Source organism: Bubalus kerabau, chromosome 1 (genome assembly GCF_029407905.1).
Source record: "Bubalus kerabau isolate K-KA32 ecotype Philippines breed swamp buffalo chromosome 1, PCC_UOA_SB_1v2, whole genome shotgun sequence".
Classification (NCBI taxonomy): Eukaryota; Metazoa; Chordata; class Mammalia; order Artiodactyla; family Bovidae; genus Bubalus; species Bubalus kerabau.
In genome coordinates this window covers 264,047,822-264,064,533 of record NC_073624.1, presented here as the reverse complement: position 1 = coordinate 264,064,533, position 16,712 = coordinate 264,047,822, and the positions used below count along the sequence as shown (strand labels likewise).

The following is a 16,712-nucleotide window of genomic DNA, read 5'->3' as shown; positions in this document are numbered from 1 at the left end:
CCTATTACATAGGTATGTTTGAACAATTATAATGCACATTCCATCTAAACACTATGAAAAAGCAAAATCATGATGGAATCACACAGCTGTGTAGCAGGGGCTCCCGGTAGAGCCATTTAGAACAATACTGTATACATATATTTTTTTAATGTGATAGTCATTGATGGGTTGAAAGCTATCTTGAAAATTCAACTGATTCATTCTCTGCCCTATTCAATATTTATGAAAAGACTTAACAATTAAAATCCCACCCTTTGTAAGAAAAGATATTTCAGGCCTTGTATGGTGTTTCACTTTTGTTCCCGAAGTTCTGCTCCCATTTATTTCATGTAGCTCCCGAAGATGCTAAAAGCTTCTGTGCTTTAGCATGCTGCAAGAATAAGAGCTTCTTCCATTTATGGAAACTCTTTTAAAGCAGGCACATTTTCTCAAGTAAATTTTGAACCAGCTCTTCTTTGCTTTTCTCCTTCTCACTTTCCTTTCTTGCTTCACCTGAACTCTGCATCTGTCTTCCTTTTCCTTCTTTACTTCTAAGGCTGTCAGCAGGGCAGAAGCTGATGTAGCCTGTATTGATTCCTCTTACAAGTTTCTCTGTTGGTACCAACTGAAGCTGTCTTGGTTGTAAGAGGTTTATTCCTTTTGTAAATGTTTAACTATACCTAACTGAACAAACAGTTGAGAATTTCTTTTTAAACTACTCGAGAATGAAAAAGTTTGTTGGTGTCTACCAATTCTAATGGGATCATCAGTGTCCTCTTCAAGAAGTCGTTGACATACTTTACTTTTTCCCCTCCTGTAAACAATTTCTCTCAAGAAGTCACAACATCCACAGTGGAAATATTGACTCTTGTGTGGCACAGATGGAACACTGGCATATGCTTTTCTAATTTTGTTTTGCCAGAAGAGGTCACATTTTTAAATGTGTCTGTGTGTATGTCTTCACTGTCCTTACGTCAGCTTAGTTCTCACTCTTAGTCCCCATTCAGAGTGTCTGAGGTTCCCCTTCTTTAAGTGTGACCGTCTTTGCCTTGGAGACCTTGTCAAATTTTCCAGGCAAGGAACCCATAGAACTCTGTGCCTCCCTTTATTGCAAATCCACTGTCACCACTCCCCGACCACTCTACCGATGTGATATATCAATTAATTTCGTCACTGAGTTTAAATATAGGGAAAGTCAAATAGGGTCATTGGCTTCAGGCAGCCCCAATCCAGCATAATGTACAAAGAGCAAGGGCTACTGCTTACTTTCTGATCAGTTATCTTGATACAAGTATGTGACTGGCAGGAACAGAGTAAAAATGAGAGATCAGGGCACCTTCTTTGCCCAAGGGTAGCACTATAAAGTAGAGAGTGGTTTGGATGCAGTTATTTTCATAATTCCCTGAGTTCTCACTGCTCTACAAATAACCCAGCTGGGCGCTTCACTTCTGACCTTGCTATTCTGACCCTTGCTCTGTGGTCTTTTCCTCCTGACTTTGATGGTGTTCTTGGCTCCTGCAATGCCTGGAAGGTGTTCATCAAACCAAATAAAGAGAAACAAAAGCACCTCTGTATGCCAAACATCTTGAACTCCTTGGAGGAAATGTGTTATAAAAATCTAACATAAATAATAAAATAAAAAGTAGTCTGCTTGGTAAGAAGTAATCAGTAAGAGGGAAAGGAAAAAAAAGATAAATGCTAATACCAATATTTTTTTTACAAATAACTTGGGAGTGGTTGTGTGGTTGTATTACAAAAAGAATAAAGAAAGATTTAGAAAAAATATGTATAGTATATAGTATTAATGAAAAATTTAGAAATTCTTAAAAATGGTAAGGCAAATATTATACTTGAGATGTTGAGAATTGCTTATAATTTCATATTTTATATGATAAAGCAGAACTGTGTTTGAATTTATAGTTCAGTACTTATCAAAATCAGATTATTAAGGTTTAGGCAAAATAATGTATCATCTGCTTATGAAGAAATGTGTAGTGATTTTTCACACTATATCTTCTCAGTCTCAATTTATTTGCATCAGGGATGTTTCTCAGTTTATATGTACAAACTATTTTAACATTTAAAAGTGAATTCTTTAAATTTTTTCCTTCAGTTTTTTTAAAGGGATATCGGTATTTTTAATTTGGTAATTCAGTGTTGCATAATTTACCTTATGAGTCAAGACTCCTTTATAGAGTCTATTAAAGTTCCAGGAATAAAACATTTCATTTATTGATTTACTTGGTAATTATTTAATGTTTTTATAAAGTTAAATAAACCATTCATGATCTTGAGGGGATTAGTGGCATAGAGATCAAATTGGAAGAAAAGATAAAAGTTCTGGGGTATAACTTGATCAGCTTTATCTTATAGAAAATTCATGTGGGATGAACAGAAATAGAAGACAGCAGGCAAGGAAAACAGTAAGAGGCTGCCCCAGTTGTAGTTTTATGTATAACACTACCCCAAAGCTTAAAGACTGAAAACAGCATCAGCCGTATATTTTGTTCATCAATGCATACGTTGGGCAGGGTGTGGTAAGATCAGATTGTCTCTGCTCCATGCATATCACTTAACTGAGGACTAGAGGACCTTCTTTCAAGATAGTTTATTCCAATATCTAGAAAGTTGGTGCTGGCCATTGACAGGAAGCTCAGCTGCAGCTATAGCCCTAGTTTTTCTCCATATGGGCATCTGAATGGGGTATTTGCCCTTCTTGTGGTATGGTGACTGGATTCTAAGAGCAAGCCCAGGAGAGAACCAGATGGTCCCTTACCAGCTTTTATGACCTACTCTCAGAAGTCACATGGCATCACATCTGCTGTAGGCACAGTCTTGCTCAAGGTCAAGGAATCTCTCATCACCTGCTGATGGGAGGCGTGTCAGTCACATTGTGAGAAAAGCATGTGTAAAGGGAGATTTTTGTGTGTGCCTCTTTGGAAAATACAGTCTTCTGTAATCTACCATGCACCTACAACTCACATCGTCTTCACATGCCAAATATACTCTCCTTCCCCAAGACCCTCAAATCTAAACACCCACTAGTTATTTGTCATTTAAGGTCCTGGTGAAGGTTAGACTATTTCACTGTATTTCTTTTAGGACAGCTCTTAAATCTAAGGAACTGTGAACATAAAAGACAAGCGGTCTGCTCCACCATTTTCTACTCTCTCCTCTTTTTTTAAGCTTTATCACTGTGTGATTGACAAATAGAAATTATATGTATTTAATGGTGAGAAGGAAATGGCAACCCACTCCAGTGTTCTTGCCTGGAGAATCCCAGTGACAGAGGAGCCTGGTGGGCTGCCACCTGTGGGGTCGCACAGAGTCGGACACGACTGAAGCGACTTAGCAGCAGCAGCAGCAATGGTGTACAATATGATATTTTGATGCATGTATACATTTAAAATGATATCACAATCAAACTAATTAAACACATCAATCACCTCATACAGTTACTTGTCTTGCATGTGGTGAGAACATTTAAGGTTTACTTTTTAAGCAAATTTCAAATATACAATATAGTATTAGAAACTATAGTTACTATGCTGTACACTAGATTCCCAGAACTTATTTATCTTGTATAAGTGAAACTTTGTGTGCTTTGACCAACATTTCCCCACTCCCCCCACTCCCCACTATAGCCAATTTTCAGTAGCAAGACAGACATAGATAAACTGCTATAGACACATTAAAGAGGAGAAAGCAAGAAGCCTGAAGTAGTAACCACCCCATAGCAATTAAGAAACTTAGCTAGGCTTATGCTGCCAGGTTCTTCATTAAATTTTCTTCATTAAAGTATATTCCTACTGCTGGCAGCTGTCTTGTCCAGCTCTTTGTGTGTGTGTGTGTTTGTCTGCTTTTGGAATCAGAGCAATGCTAGCTTTGTAGAAGTATTCTTTCTTCTTCAATTTTTGCAATAGTTTGAGAAGGCTAGGTGTTAACACACACACCCACTCACAAAAAAACTTCACAGGTAGAACTCACCTGTGAAGCCATCTGTCCTGGATTCTTTCTGTTGGGAGTTCTTTTTATTGCTGATTCAATTGATTCACTTTTGTTACTGACAATTAATCTCTTCATATTTCCTCTTTCTTTTTGTTTCAGTCTTGGGGGACTGTACATTTCTAGGAATTTATCCATTTCTTCTAGGTTTCTATTTTGTTGGTGTGTAATCATTCATAGCAATCTCTTATGATTCCTCTGTTTCTGTGGTGTTAGTTGTAACTTTTCTTCTTTCATTTCTGATTTTATTTCTCTTTATCTGGATGAATTTGGCCTAAGATTTACCAATTTTGCTTATCTTTCCAAAGAACCAGTTCTTAGACTCATTGATCTTTTCTATTTTTTTACTCTATTTCTGCTCTTATCTTTATGATTTCTTTTCTTCTACTAACTTTGGCTTTTGTTCTTCTTTTTCTAGTTTATTTAAGTGTAAGTTTAGATTGTTTATTTAATATTTTTTTCTTTTTTCCTGAGGTTAGTTTATATCACTGTAAACTTCCCTGTTAAAACTGCTTTTGCTGCATTCCAAAGATTTTGGCCCATTGTATTTTCATTTGTCTCTAGATATTTTTTTATTTTCTCTTTGATTTATTCAATGACCCTTTGGTTGTTTAGTAGCATATTGTTTAGCCTTCAATTGTTTGTGTTATTTGCAGTGTTTTTCTTGTTCTAGTCTCATATTTTGTGATTGTGAAGGGTGCTTAATATGATTTCAGTCTTCATAAATTTATTGAGACTTGTTTCATGTCCTAGCATGTGACCTATCCTAGAGAATTTTCCATGTGCATTTGAAAAGAGTGCGTATTCTGCTGCCTTTGCAAGAAATGTAAATATATTTCTATTAAGTCCATATGATTTGATGTGTTATTTAAGGTCAGCGTTTCCTTGTTGACTTTCTGTCTGGATGATGTATGACTTCCTGTCCATTGATATGAGATATTATAGTTCCCTACTACTGTGTTACTGTCAGTTCCTCCCTTTATACCTGTTAATATTTGCTTTATGTATTGAGGTGCTTCTGTGTTGGCTGCACATACATTTATAGTTGTTATATCTTCTTCTTGGATTGATCCCTTGATCATAATGTAATGTCCTTCTTTGTCTTTTGTCACAGTGTTTGTTTTAAAGTCTGTTTTGTCTGATGTTGGTATTAATATCCCAGATTTCCTTTCATTTCCATTTGCTTGGGAGACACTTTTTCATTCCCTCACTTTCAGTCTGTGTGTCTTTAGATTGGAAGTGAGTCTTGTATAGCAGCGTATACTTGGGTTTTGGATTTTTACCCATTCAGCCACTTTATGTCTTCTGAATGGAGCATTTAGTCTATTTACATTTAAAGTATTTATTGATGGCTATATACTTATTGCCATTTATTAATTATTTTCTGGGTGTTTTGTAGTTCTGTTTTTATTCTTTTGTTCTTTTGCTTTCTTCACTTGTGATTTAATAACTACCTTCAGTGTTATATTTGGATTCCTTTCTATTTGTATGTGTGTGTCTATTCTAGATTTTTAGACTGTGGTTACCATTAAGTTCATATATAGCAGTCTCTATATATAAATGATTACTTTAAGTTGATGATCTCTTAAGTTCAAACTCATTCCAACAACCTGTATTTTTACTCATCACCCCCATATTTAATGTTTTTGACATCGTATTTTACATCTTTTTGTTTTGTGTATTCCTTAATTACTAATTGTGGATATAGATGATTTTAGTTTTGTTTTTTAACCAGTTAATCAACTACCTGTATTGCATATTTGCTTTTACCAATGATATTTTACCTTTTGTGATTTTTATATTTCTAGTTGTGATCGTTTCTGCTTAGAGAAGTCCCCTTAACATTTCTTGCATATCTAATTTACTGGTGCTGAACTCTTTCAGCTTTTGCTTGTCTGTGAAACTGTTTATATCTCCTCCAGGTCTGAATGATAACCTTGCCAGGTAGAGTATCCTTTGTTGTAGATTTTTACCCTTTCATCACTTTGATACACTCACTTCCTCTGGCCTGGAAAGTTCCTGCTAAAAAGTCAGCTGAATGTCTTATGGAAATTCTCTTGCATGTAACTAGTTGCTTTCCTTTTCCAGTTTTTAAGATTCTCTCCTTGTCTTTAATTTTTGCCATTAATATTGTAAGTTTTCTTGGTGTGAACTTCCTTGGGTTCATCTTATTTGGGACCCCATGCAGTGATTGTCACCATCTGCAGTGATTTTGGAGCCCCCCCAAAATAAAGTCTCTCACTGTTTTCATTGTTTCCCCATCTATTTGCCATGAAGTGATGGGACCAGATGCCATGATCTATGTTTTTTGAATGTTGAGTTTTAAGCCAGCTTTTTCACTCTCCTCTTTCACTTTCATCAAGAACCTCTTTAGCTCCTCTTCACTTTCTACTATAAGGGTGGTGTCATCTGCATATCTGAGGTTATTGATATTTCTCCCAGCAATCTTGATTCTGGCTTGTGCTTCATCCAGCTAGGCTTTTCACATGATGTACTCTGGATCTAAGTTTAAAAAGCAGGGTAACAATATACAGGCTTGACCTATTCCTTTCCCAATTTGGAACCAGTCTGTTGTTCCACGTCTGGTTCTAACTGTTGTTTCTTGACCTGCATACAGGTTTCTCAGGAGGCAGGTCAGGTGGTCTGGTATTCCCATCTCTTGAAGAATTTTTCAGTTTGTTGTGATCCATACCATCAAAGGCTTTGCCACAGTCAATAAAGCAGAAATAGATATTTTTATGGAACTCTCTTGCTTTTTCTATGATCCAGCTGATGTTGGCAATTTGATCTCTGGTTCCTCTGCCTCTTCTAAATCCAGATTGAACATCTGGAAGTTCTCAGTTCATGTACTGTTGAAGCCTAGCTTGGAGAATTTTGAGTATTACTTTGCTAGCGTGTGAAACAAGTGCAATTGTATGATAGTTTGAACATTCTTTGCCATTGTCTTTCTTAGGGATTTGAATGAAAACTGACCTTTTCCAGTCTTGTGGCCACTGCTGAGTTTTCCAAATTTGCTGGCATATTGAGTGCAGCACTTTCACAGCATCATCTTTTAGAATTTGAAATAGCTCAACTTGAATTCCATCACCTCCACTAGCTTTGTTCATAGTGTTGCTTCCTAAGGCTAACTTAACTTCGCACTCCAGGATGTCTTGCTCTAGGTGAGTGATCACACCATCATGGTTATCTGGGTCATGAAGATCTTTTCTTTAAAGTTCTTCTGTGTATTCTTGCCACCTCTTCTTAATACTTCTGCTTGTTAGGTCCATACCATTTCTGTTCTTAATTGTGCCCATCTTTGCATGAAATATTCCTTTGGTATCTCTAATTTTCTTGAAGAGATCTCTAGTCTTTCCCATTCTCTTGTTTTCCTCTATTTCTTTGCATTGATCACTGAGGAAGACTTTCTTATCTCTCCTTACTATTCTTTGGAACTCTTCATTCAGATGGATATATCTTTCCTTTTCTCCTTTGCCTTGTGCTTGTATTTAACTTGGGTAATTTTCTCTACCTGGTCTTCCAATTACTGATCCATTGCTTTCTATCATCTAACCTACTGTTGATTCCTTGTAGTGTATTTTTCATTTGTTATTGTATTCCTCATCTGTTCAGACCTTCTTTATACTTTTTAACCTTATGTTAAACTTCTCATATCTTCCAGTTTATTGAGAATCTCTATTATTATTACATGGAACTCTTCATGAAATAAGTGGCTTATCTCCACCTTGGTTTTTTTTTTCCCCCTGAGGTTTTGTCTTGGTACTTCCTTTGGAACATATTCCTCTGTCATCATTTTCATTGCTTCTCTGGTTTATCCTCTGACATGTCTCTATGTATTAAATAGGTCATTTATATTTCCTGATCCTGGAGAAGTGGCCTTATGTAGGAGATGTAGTCTGGTTGCACATTCCCCTTTCTCACCAGATCTATATGTGTTGGGGGTACTGCCTATATAGGCTGCATGGGCCCTTCTGTTGTGTCAGGGCTGACTGCTGTTGGTGTGCAAGCAGGCAGGGCTGGCCCTCAGCCTGGTTGGCTGTGAAAGCTGCTGCATGCAGTGGCTGCTTACCTGATGGTAAGTGGGGCCAGATCCAGTGCATCTGGCTCTGAAGCCCTGGAGTGGATTGTCCTGGGCTGGTTCTGACTTGCTAGTGGGAAGGGCTGGGTTCCTGGGTGGCTAGCTGTGGAGGCTGGGGAATTCCCTGGTGCTGCCCTGATAGAGTACTCAGATTTTTAAAACCTGCTCTTTGAACAACCATGGAATCTTGCCTCAAAAATTACCTTGAAATTCCTAAAATTGTTTTATGAAATGGAGACAGTGCAAGGAAGAATGGCAGTAGAAACAGAATGAAAGAGAAATACGAAGGGGCCCAGGTGAGGGGCCTGAGTGTGGGGTGTGTTGAGAATTCTGAGGCATAAACCTAGGCAAGCAGTAATGTTAGGGGAGTAAGCTATGCTTTGATGACCAGACTACATGAATTGTGTAAGTTAAGATGGTTGGAGTGTTGCAGAGAATAGAGAACTAAAATAAAGAAAGCTTTGTAGTACTGTTTCTTTTTGTTGAGTGCCAGTTCAGAAGAATGCTATGTCTCTCAAGATGACAGGTTCTGGAACGAGTTTATTAACTTAGTCAAACAGTAAAGACCATAAGGGAATGAAACAGATCTCACACTTAAGCAGATCTTCTGAATTCAGGATTAACATTTTAGACTCTGTTAAGAGGGTCTAAATTGGACTGTTTTAGTGGTATAGGAACCAATGAAGGCCTTTTCTCACTACTTAAATAAAAGAGTTTCCTTCACATTTACTGCATGAGTCAGAAGGTGTTATTTTTATCAAATCAATTCCGAAGTATTATTTTTAATAAAAGTCGGCAATTTATGAATTTGAAAGTTCCATTTTAAGTTTAACAGAAAGTTTGGTTTCAAGTAGGATGTAGCCACATCAATTTCCTTATGTTCAATGCACTTTTATTCTGAAATTAAGCGTGTTCAATATCTAAGAAAAAAAATGACCTTTAAATTAAACTCTGGAATATTTGCTCATCTACGATTTCTCAAAGGTATTCCTATCTTGACTTCCCAGGACTTATAAATGCAGAAATAAAAAGTATTCCGTTAATTTCTTCTGCATAGTGGGGGGGGGAAGTGTAGAATTTAATTTGTCACCTTCCTTGGATATGTCTCCTAAAAATAATTGTATCTAGGCCTCTAGTATTTTATGGTGGTTACTTGCTTCATAATTTTCAGATATAGAAGAATTACAGTTTTTCTAATTGGTATATAATAAAGAGAAATGATACGGCATACATTTTTTTGACCTTGTTTTTATACCTATCCTTCTGAAAAATTGCACTTGCAGTAGTATAGAAATTAACATTTGAAATTGAAATCTTCATCGTTTCTTCCAAGGGAACATTGTAAAAGTACCACAAGACTGAAAGCATGGACTCTGGAGCGAGACTGCCTGTGTTTGAATCCTGGTTCAGCCACCTACTAGCTGGATAATCTTGGGCAGGTTACTTAACTTCTCTTTGCCTCAGTGTCCATATCAGAACAGGAGTATTTTGGTGCCCACTTCACACTGTTATCTTCAGAAAGAAATTAGTTAGTATTGGTAAAGTGCTTAGAACGGTGCCCAGCATCTAAGTACATAGTGCATGTTCAGTGTTAAAAACAATGAAGTGAAATTAAGTATACAGGCAACAGAGTGCAGTGTTTAAGGATGTGGATTCTAATCCCAGCTCCTCTACTTGTTACCTGTGTAAATGTGGTCAGGTTGCTTAACTTCATTAAGCCTCTGTTTCCTCCACTGTAAAATAATTCCTGAAGATAGTATTAGCTTCTCAGAGTTTCTGAGAATTAAACGGGATGGTCTTTAGCAAGCACATAGTGCAATATCTGTTTCCTAGCACCGATGATTACAAATAAGTGTTATCTTTCTGTGCATATTCTGTCTGTGTTCTTGGGTTTTTTCTCTTTGATTCTCTACTTCACACTCCTAGGTCATTTCTGGACATTCATAGGACCAGAGAGGGATTCTCTGAAAGGTGTGGCGATGGGGGCAGAGTGAGGATAAGGGTGGTTGTAAGATAAATTACTTAAGCTCCCATGAGGCCTTGCAGGGTGGACTTGTGTTAGGGTATTTGTCGCTCTCCGTGGTCTGGCCCAAGACTTTATGGGCCCAGAAACCAGAGCTGTCAGCAGTTCTGGAGCCCGTCTGTCCCCTAGAGCTGGGCTTCTATTAACAAAGCTCATATGATTGATGTACAGAACCAGAACGCCAATGTTTCCCTTTACAATGAGAAGTGAAACCGCTGGGGTGTGGTGGCTCGTGTTCCCACCCAAGTGCTTTTTGTGCCTGGAGACAGCCACCTCTCTAACCAGGCTGCCAACTTACTAACTTTTATATTGGGAGACATAGCTCCTGTGTAGATCCTCAGGTCCCTCAACTTTCCAGCAAGTTCTCCCTGAAGTCATGTAAACAGGATACCAAATTCTAATCAGAAAGTAACATAATGGAAAGTAGCACATGGAGTCAGAAGACAGCTGGTTCTCAGACTCATAGGTTTAATGGAATTAAAGGCAGATTTATAATAAAAAGGGTCATGCCACTAGCCCAGAGCACCCTATCCCAGCATTTGAGTGATCATGGACTATGCTTGCTTCTGAGGTTGCTTTGTACCTGTTTCATGGTCTAGACTGTCCTCCTGTGGGCAGAATCAGTTTAGAGCATGGTCATATCTGAGAATCTGAGACTGGCACATCAATGGGCACATATGGCCTTTGAAAGCTTTAGTTTGTCTCGTACTATATAAAGGTGAAGATTTAAAATTCAGGAGTATTCACGTAACTTAAAAAATTGGAAAAAATATTTGAAAAGTCCAGAGATCTATCCTTCCTTGACCCTTCCTCTATCTTTCCTGGACCCTTCCCACGTGAGGTCAATTCTCTGGAGCCGAGTAGAAACCGTCCCCTGTAGGTGAGGCTTTGGTGCTGCCTTTCAGTCCTGTCTGCCAGGTCCCTACCAGGGCCATGACATTGACTCGCATTCCCTACTGGTAATGTGCATGCCTCGAAGCATTTGAATTCGTATCGTTCTGACAGTTAAACTTGCCTTTCTTATTTCTGTGCTCTGACCTTCTGTATTTTTATTTCAAAGGTTTATTCTCAAATGGTAGTCTTATTTTCTCATTTCCAGATTCATTTTAATGTCAGCCCCCCAAATAGCTAATTGCAAACACGTTTGAGTTTGTAAGTCCTAGAGGTTACAGTGATAGAAGACTCAAGTGTAAAGCTCATAGCTTCAAGAAAGTGGATATCCTGAATCTCTCCCCAGGAAATAGGTGACACTGCCTGCCCCCCTTCTCTGTTTCTAGATCAAGAGTCCTTTCTTCCTCCTGGGTGAAGAAATTAACTACTCTCATATTCTAAACTTTTTGAAATGCTCTAGATATTATGTGCATTGAAAGAAGAATAATAGCAAAATTGTATTTACAAAAGTGATAAATACGGATGCTTGGTTTACAGATGTATTTAAGATGGAATTTCTTTAAGAAATAAGATTATTTTTAGCTTCAATATTATAAATTATTAACAATCAGATATAGGAAGCTTTGCCATTTGTTATGATTCTTAAGAATTGTAGGCTTTTTGGTAACTGTCTCTGATGAATTCAGGAAAATGTCATTATATAATTGGATTATTGATTGTGAAAGAAATTAGCTTTCCCAAGGAAGCATATTTCTTTTTCCAATGAATAACCTGCCCCTTAATTCCTATTAATCTTCTAAATAGGATTAATTTATGAGTGATCTATTTGGAAAAATAGATTTGCTTGAGAAAAGAGAAATGTCAGTTGTAGATCTTTCTATATCTCACAGGTCTGTACTACTACAAATTTAACTACTTGGTATTTTGAATAATCCTTAGGGTGCAAGGTAATAACATATTCTCTTCTCTCTGCTTCATAGCATCTTGTATAGATCTCTTATAATAAGTTACTCCATCTTAATTAAACTCCTAAATTAAATAATGAATTACCACCATCTCTAGCACATGGTTATTTCTCCGTTTCATCATCATCATCTACTTGTAAGTTTTTTTCCTCAATTAGACTTCCTATTTCTTGATTATAAGGATTACTTCAAGTGTGTTCTCTCTCAAAGACTGCTTCAAGTGTGTTCTCTCTAACACAGTGCGGGCACATAGCAGATACTCAGAAATTGATGAACTGAACTCATTGGAAATAGGAGTTATTCTCAGATCCCTTTTAGATGTGCATTCTGACATTATTGTTGGGAATGCTTCAGGAAGAATGGCTGAATTTTCACCATTCTTTTGGCTCAAGAAATATAGATAAGTAACTCAAAAAATAACGTTTTAAATTAAAAAAGCATAAAATTTAAAAATAATAAACCACAAAAAGTATTATAAACAATGTTAAAACAAGCTACACTCTGAAAAGTGATTTCTGTAGTTCATATAATTGACAAAAGAGTTGAACTGTAGTATATGAAGACCGCCCAGTAAGTAAAAGAAAAACAACCTATTAGGGAAGAGGCCAATAATAATTAGATCAGATGCTCAACTTCAGCAGTAATTAGGGAAACCAAAATTAAAACCCTGAGATTCTATACCCTTCAGAAATGACAAAAATGTCAGAGTCTGGAATATCAGTACTGTGAGATAGTAGGAATCTAGAGTAAGAAAGACTCTTGTACACTGCTGGCTGAATTGTGAATTGTGTAATTATGTTGGGATCCAGTTTGACAGTTTCCAGTAAAGGTGCAGCTGTGCATATCCAATGACTCTACAATTCTGTCCCCTCTTATTACAATCCTGTCCACCTCTAGAGAAGTTCTTGCACATGTACAAGAATTAGAGTAGCTTAATAGTAGCAATAGGGACTTCCTTGGTCCCTACAGTTGGGACCATTGGTTGGGACTCTGTGCCTCCAATGCAGGGGCTGCAAGTAATGACCTCTGGTTGAGGAACTAAGATCCCACATGAAATCATTTTAAAAATTAAGGAAAATAGTAGCAATAAATTAGAGATAACCTAAATCTACCAATAGGAGAATGGTTGTATGAATTGGAATGCTATAGAGCAATTAAAAAGATTACACTATATAGAACTATCAATACATAAAACTTCAAGATAATGCTAAGCAAAAAAATAAAACTAAAAATTAAAGCATCTGCATGTCATGCTACAATTTTATGAAGCTTAAAAAACATGCAAACAAGTATCTTATTTATGGATAAACACATATTTAATGGAAATATAGAAAAGATGCATGGGAATGATAAAAGATAATCCTATAGAGTGTTTACCTAAGGAGGAAATGGTGTAGGCAGGAGCGTATGGTGGCTTTAATTGTATCTGAAATGTTTTATTTCTTCCAGGAAATCTGAAGCAAATTTTGCATTATGTTAGGGTTTTCAAGAGAGTCAACAGACTCTGTAGGAGGTTTAAGGTATCAGGATAAGTAGGCTTTGAGAATAAAATAGAGCAGTGTACTCGCTGCCTGGCAAACGCACCAGTGTGTCAGCCCTATGTAAATTCCAATCCTGGTTAGCTTTACTAAACTTGAAAAGGGCCTGACTCCTGTCTCAGACTGAGTACCATTAGCTGTGTGATTTTTAAGGAAGGAATACTGTGGAAACCCCGGGGAATACAAAAGCATGAGTGGGACCTAAGATAATGTGAAGATTTTTGAGGACTTGATCAAGCCAGAAAAAACCAACCAACCAACCAAGGTTTAGATTTTGTACTGGAGTGGGTAGCCGTTTCCCTTCTCAGGGGATCTTCCCAACCCAGGGGTCAAACCCAGGTCTTCCACATTGCAGCCAGATTCTTTACCATTTCAGCCACCAGAGAAGCCCCAGTAAGGAAAGCAATTCTGCCCAATTCAGAGACCAGGAGCCTTTCACTGAGCAAATAATAGGCCAGTTTATTTACAGTGATCCAAGACTAACTAAATTAATGTAAGGCATATTATTATGAATATTTGGCTGTCAATATGTTGACAGTTGAATAAATTGAAGCTATATTTTTATGAAGTCAATAAAAGAACTTTCAGGAGGCCAAGAGAAAAAAAAAAAATCAAAGACCTTAGCTGATCTTAGAAGGTGCACGGGAGGGCCTCTTGTAGCTTGCTGTGGGTTCCTGTCTCTCTCTGCCCTCTCTTTGTCTCTCTCTTGACATATCTTCTAGCCACACTGAAAAATTAGATGATGCATAAGTTTGGACTGATGAAGAATGAAGAGAGTGGTAGAGAAAAGCACTCTCATTTCTGTTACTTTGCTTTAAAAAAAAAAATAAGTAAGAGTAGTCCATTTAGAGTAAGAATAATGTAGTAGAGTAGAGAAATATAAAATATCAAACATTTCATTTTAAAGAGTAGCATGTTCTCTTCAGTTTACCTAAGGGGTATACAAATTCACTTTCATTTTATGAGTTTCATGCAATAGGTAATAAACAAAGTGAAATGACTGGCTTTCTCCTTGTCCTCCCTGTCACTCTCTTCTTTCAAATCTCTTTTCCTAGACATAACCATTTGTCCACAGTTGGTGTGCAGTCATCCTGGTCCTTTTCTGTGACTTTATATGTAAAAATTTATGTGCCCATAACTAGGATAATGTATTTTTCTGAAATAGGTTATTTCCATTGAATGTCTTTTAGGGACTTCGCATGTCAGTGCATCTCAGTTCAGTTCAGTCACTCAGTTGTGTCCAACTCTTTGCGACCCCATGAATTGCAGCACGCCAGGCCTCCCTGCCCATCACCAACTCCCGGAGTTCACTCAAATTCATGTCCATCGAGTCAGTGATGCCATCCAGCCATCTCATCCTCTGGCGTCCCCTTCTCCTCCTGCCCCCAATCCCTCTCAGCATCAGAGTCTTTTCCAATGAGTCAACTCTTTGCATGAGGTGACCAAAGTACTGGAGTTTCAGCTTTAGCATCATTGCATTGAGATAGCATTAAAAAAAAAAAATTAGCTACATAATGTGCCTTAGTATAGTTAACCCATTATTTAACACTTCAGCTCTTCATGGCCTATTGCAAAGTTTCTGGTTTTTTACTACTACAAAAAATTCTGCAGTGAATATTCTAGTACATCCATCATTACCACAAAGGGCAAATGTGATTTAATGAATGACAAGATCAGGAACTACAGTAACATTGTCCAGAATTTTCTTTTCTCATCTTTGTTATTTTTCTTGGGTGGCCTCATTTTCAGACAACCTTACTTGGTGTCAACCAGCAGTTCCACACTTAGCTTCTATTGACTTTATAGCCTCTCTGTCAATATCAGCAGAAGTGCAGGGGCTGGCTCTTGCTTCAGCAGCTTGGGTCCTGTGTCCATTCTTGACCCTGTCACTGTAGTTCTGTGGATAATTTATACCCTTCAGTCAAGCCTGCGTCACGTGCCCACTTGTGGGGCTGGGTCAGCATAGTATAAACCACACGGATTGAGAGGGAGGGCGGAATGGGTGGTTTGCTAGATAAAAATCAGGATTATGATACTAGAAGGAGGAGGTATGCGTGCTGCTCAGGCAAATATGTCATTGTCACTACAAATGTCTCATAGATAGTGTTTTTTTTATATTTTTGTGAGTAGAAGATAGACTTACTAATGGTATCCAGATTTATGTCATAGGACCAGAGGATTCTTGTAAGTATCACTCCAAATCTTTGCCAGAGTAATGAAGAAACAAGTCTATTATTTTTATTTAATATTATATGTGAAAAGAAAACACATTATAGATTAAGGATCATTAATACTATGAAAGAGAGCTTGTTTTTCGGTTCAGGAAAGTGTTACTGAATGTATTGGCTAAATATTCAGTGATAATGATAGATTGTATCAATGACATGATAGGTACCTAGTCTTAAAACACATTTGTTAATACTCTATTATTTGCCAACCCTAGGACACGACTGAGCGACTTTACTTTCACTTTTCACTTTCATGCATTGGAGAAGGAAATGGCAACCCACTCCAGTGTTCTTGCCTGGAGAATCCCAGGGACGGGGGAGCCTGGTGGGCTGCCGTCTATGGGGTCGCACAGAGTCGGACACGACTGAAGCGACTTAGCAGCAGCAGCAGTGCAGGTTCTATATTTTATTTATTCATTTATTAGACAATGTTTATTAAATTCTGCTATGGACTGGTCACCATGCCAGGGTCTGGGAATAAAATACCGACTACAACAAGTTCCCTGCTCTGGGGTTTCTTTCATTCTTGTTAGGGGCCACAGACTATCAATAAGTAAATAAACAAGACAATTCCAGGTTGTGATTTACCATGAAGGAAATATAAAGAACGTGAGATGAAAAGTAACTGGGGAAGGTCATTTCAGATAAGGTGGTAAAGGAAGCCTTCCCTGAAGAGACAACATTTGAACTGCAACCTGAGGGCTGAGAATGAACCCCAAATTCTAGACCTATGTTATGCAATATGGTAGCCACTAGCCATGTATTAGCCATTGTGTATGCAAATATAGCTAGCTCAGATTAAAATGTACTATAAATGTAAAATAGACTTTAGCTCCCCAAGGCTAGTACAGAAATTGTAATTAATTTTATATTGATTGTAGGTTGAAATGATATTATTTTAGATATATTAGGATAAACATTATTCAAATTCAGTTTACATGGTACTTTTCCCTTTTATAATATGATTAAAATGTTTAAAATTACATATGTGACTCAGTTTATCTT

General features: G+C 37.4%; 1 protein-coding gene across 7 annotated transcripts in view; it reads left to right on the top strand.

Annotated features, from left to right (window-relative positions):
- Positions 1-16,712, top strand: part of MCTP1 (multiple C2 and transmembrane domain containing 1) — a 559,844-nt gene that overhangs the window by 173,522 nt on the left and 369,610 nt on the right. The window lies entirely within an intron of this gene.